This window comes from Garra rufa, chromosome 15 (genome assembly GCF_049309525.1).
Source record: "Garra rufa chromosome 15, GarRuf1.0, whole genome shotgun sequence".
Taxonomy (NCBI): Eukaryota; Metazoa; Chordata; class Actinopteri; order Cypriniformes; family Cyprinidae; genus Garra; species Garra rufa.
In genome coordinates this window covers 16,892,314-16,897,177 of record NC_133375.1, presented here as the reverse complement: position 1 = coordinate 16,897,177, position 4,864 = coordinate 16,892,314, and positions in this window count along the sequence as shown.

The window sequence follows — 4,864 nt, the reverse complement described above, 5'->3', positions numbered from 1 at the left end:
GGTGGTGACATCTGACGGTGTTGACAAATTTGCCATTTTTTCAGAAAACAAATGGAGTTGATGTAGTAGACAGTTTGCTTATTTCTGTTGAGGCTAGAGGCTAGTGGAACCTGCTTCAGGAGAATAAAATGATATAAATATTTCAAATAATTTCCTCAGAAATTGGAAGATGGTGTTGACATATCATGGTTGTGACGCTGGGAATATTAATATTAACAGAATTTAAAATATTCTTAAACTATAAATTTAGCAGAGCCTGTGTGACATTGATGTACTCCGCAGAAGAGGACTGTGGCAGGGGGTCCTTTAGAGCAGTGGTTCTCAAACGTTTTACAATGGCGTACCCCCTGGGGCATTTAACATTCTTCTGAGTACCCCCACAATATTTAAGGGATAAAATTTCCCCCTTTAAGTTGATTTACACATGAATTTTTACTTTTTATAGAGGCATCTTTTATGTCATGTTCTTAACATTCCATTAAGTGTATTATTAATATGTGATCCTGGGGCACAAAACCAGTACTAAGTAGCATGGGTATATTTGTAGCAGTGGCCAAAAATACATTGTATGGGTCAAAATTATACATTTTTCTTTTGTGCCAAAAATCATTAGGATATTAAGTAAAGATCATGTTCCATGAATATATTTTGTAAATTTCCTACTGTGAATATATCAAAACCTCATTTCTCATAAATTATACGCATTGCTAATAACTTCGTTTTTAAATTTAAAAGTGAATTTCTAAATATTTAGATTTTTTACTTTTTATTTTTTTGCATTCACAGATTCCAGATTTATAAATAGTTGTATCTCAGCCAAATATTGTCCTATCCCTAACAAACCATACATCAATGGAAATGGTGGAATACACCATTTCAGACTATAAATCTCAATAAAAAAATACCTTTATGACTGGTTTTGTGGTGCAGGGTCACAAAGCAATAAATAATGGCAAAATTAAGTGATTAGATTTATATCTAATATCGCCAGTAGGTGGCGGCAGTCACTGTCTTAATGAGTGAGGCGTCACGTCTTTCATTCATTCAGTAACGGTGCGTTCACACTGGCACGTAGCGAGCGGGGCGAAGCGAGCGTTTTCAATTCATTCATATGGAAGTTGAGCGTAAACGGTCGCGTGGTGCATTTTGGGATTGGAAGCGGCGCGGAGAAAGCGTTGAGAGCGGCTGAGAGCGTCAAAAGGTTGGGCATTCCTCAACTTTATGCAAATTTCGAGCGCAAAACGCCGGCGACAACCAATCGCTGTGAAGAGTAGGCAAGGCAAGATTATGACGCGTGTTTCTGAAACTGGTGGATTACTGAGCTGAAATCACATATTATTGAAAAAGTCAAGCAAAAGTAAATGTACTTTGCATGTTTTCATTATATGCTACAGTTTAGTTTTCGAACCGCCGTTAAAAGAAGACAATGGAACATAAATAGGGTGTGAACATTGTTTTTCAGAGGCGTGCTCTGCCCTAAATTTGACACACCCCAAAGCAGTGGCGTTGTAGCGTTGCCAGCGGCACTGAGCGCATATTTAACGCTGTAGTGTGAACGCACCGTAGGAAGCAAACGGCTGTAGTTCACTGACTCTCCGAATCGTTCAAAGCTGCGGATTTCTTCATTAACGAAACACCGCGGTTGCTTGGAGAGACCAGTGGTGTAGTGGTACCTGGAGAAGTGGGTATACGATTCATTCACCTGCTTCTTTTTATTTATAAGGTATTGTTTTCGTTATGTACTGATTCAAATCTGTAATCGATAATAATTATAACTTTACCATTACTATTACTTTACTTTGCGCGCCCTTCCTGACATGCTCTCGTGTATGAACAGGCTGGGGTGCGGAAGACGGAGCTGGCGTGGGCGCAATCGCCAAACATATTTCAAAGCAAGCCACGCCACGGTCCTGAAAGTTTTTAGCGAATATTTGCATTATACACATATGACTTGATGTGGTGGACTGTCATGATTTTGGCCAATGCAGGACACTACTGAATGATGCGCATCAGAAGGGATTGAAGTGGATATGAGCAAAGCCGCCTGATAAAGAAGTGGGTACTCCACGTAATTGGTTGCTATTGATTTGTAGAAAATATAACAAACAGTACTGGCAATATTGTGTTTAAATGTAGGCAACATTTAAAATGTAAAATGCTCACTTAATGTTACCTTTTTGTTGAACTGTTATATAAAATCAACAATTGCTTGATATTCAGAGAAACTGTTCTTGCTCGTATTTTAAACATGAAAAATAACTCACACGGGGCATGTTTCTGTATCGAAGAGAGTTTCTTAAATAGATCTTTATGTACAATCTGTCAATATTTGTTCTTTGCTATTAATTGTTACAAATATACTTTAAAGACACAATGAACAGCAGCGCGATTTTCTAAAGCAACATACTCCGGCAACATAGCAACAGCTATTATACGCGCGCTGCTGGTGTGGATACAGAGCGCAAGAGATAAGGTAATTCGATGTTGTTTGATTGTTTACTGCACTCTAATGTTCCTGCTTTATAATAAAAGCGGCATTTTTCTTGTCAGAAATACATGCTCGGTTTTAATTGGGGTAGAATTAAATGAATAGCAAACCTCAGCATTTTGTTCGCGTGCCCCCTGCCGTCACCTTACGTACCCCTAGGGGTACGCGTACCCCTGTTTGAGAACCACTGCTTTAGAGTGACAGCTGCCCGTGATACTCCCTGATTTGATCACACATTACATCACAATTTATCACAATTAATGTCTGACAGTGTTGACAAAAAGTGAGGACACAACTTTGAAACCTTATTAAACACGTCTGTCAGAGTTCTACCACAGCCAGATCCACCAGCCACGCCCACTGAAGTCACACACACACACACACGTTCACAGTCACCTGACTTTTGATTACACACCTGAATCCACTTACCTGCTTCCTATAAATACCCGGACTAGCTCACTCCTCGTTGTCTGATCTACAGATCACATCCATGCGATCGCACTCTCTCTGGTGGACTATTTTGGACTCTTTGCCGATCTGTGATTCCTGTTGGATTGAATCATTTGAACTTTGCAACTACTCAGGCTGTGACAATGTCTCACTGAAAAACAATATATGAGATATTATTAAGTGTTGCTTTTGATAAAACAAGGTCTTTTTCATCATTAAAAAAACTTTTTTTATCCATTTTATAGCATATGAATGAATAAACCCTTCTCTGTGAAAAACTGATTTAGATGTAGTGAGAAGACATAAATTTCACATAATAATGATCAAATTAAATTGAAGGGATAATTGTTTTAATACATGCTACTATTAATCCCCATAAAATTGCAATTGAAAATATTTTTTATTTTTAAAACTAATAGCAGTTGTAATAGTGGGACATGTTTTGTCCCATGTTAAGATGACTTGTATTTGCATTCAACAAAATTAAGAGCTCCTGACTGGTGTTAGAAAAACAACATATAAACACAGAAACTAAGATTATAAGTGTCACAAGGAGGGTCAGAGACGTGCGGATCCATTTGCAGCATTTTATTGATATAAACAAACACAAAGGGGCAAGCAGAAATCGTGGTCAAAAACAGGCAGAAAGGTCGGGGCTGGCAGCGAGAATCAAAACACGGGAGTAGTCCAGCAATCAAACACAGGGAAAACAAACACGGAAAGAAACGCTCGGAAATAAAGACCAGGGGCCTGTTTCAATAAGGAGGTTCAACCAACTCTGAGTTAAAACTTGAACTCTGAGTTAACTTACCCTGAGATGGGAAACTCTGAGTTTTCGGTTACAGAACAGCTGAAATGAGTTAGTTCAATCCACTCTGAGTAGGTTGACTCTGAGTTTAGTGCTTGCAGCTTGACTATGAAAAGCCCTGATCAATGGAGCTCCGAATTATGATTCACCATGGCAACCGCTCCCGCCAAAAAGACCTCTGCATATTTCGAGCCAATGCTTAACTTAATTCTTAATAATTATTAAGAATATAATTATTTAATTATTAATAATTAGAATATCAAAGGTAAAAACTGGCAGAACGGTAAGTTACTGAACTATTAATTTTCATGGTATCAAACAGGCAAAAAATAAATAAAATAAAATAAAAAATAATAATTAGAAGAAGAAAACAGCTAAACATGGAAGTAAACATAATTCAACCAGGTAGTTGAAGTGAAGTTGTCTTAATTGAATATATATTTAATTAAACATTCTGATGAAACTGTTTCCATGTTCTTCATCAGCAAAGTATTTAAATGTAATTGTGCTGTATTTCTTTAAAAAAAAAAAAGCTAAAAATTTAAAATGTACATTTTATATGGCATTTGTAAAGACTTTGTATTTTGTCTTTTAAATAAAACTGTCCATTTTCCACCTTGAGCATGCTTTGAAACTTTATTGAGGTTTTTTTTATTTTAATGATTTGTAAAATAACAGTGTTTCTCTGTAGAACATTTAGTGCTTTTATTGTAGTAATCTAGGTCAAATCTGTCAAATAAGGGTTTTACACTGTAAAAAAACAGTCAAACCACTGGCAGATACAGCTGCCAAAAAAACCCCACAAAGTTAAGTAAAATATTGTAACTGAAACAAGGGAAATTTTGTAAAATAAAGATTTTTTACTGTAAAAAAGGTCCCGTAAAAAAAACGGTCAAATGACTGGAAGCTGTGTCTGCCAAACAAAAAAATTTAAAATTAAAGTTAAATATCATAATTGAAACAACGAAAAATCTGTAAAATAACTTTTTTCTGTAAAAACTTCTCTCTGTAAAATTATTGTTTTTGCACTTTATTTCCTTTTTTATATATTTTTTTTACAGTGTACAGTGTAAGGTGTTTATTTAATCTTTTAAGTGTATTTTTCTTATTTTGCATAT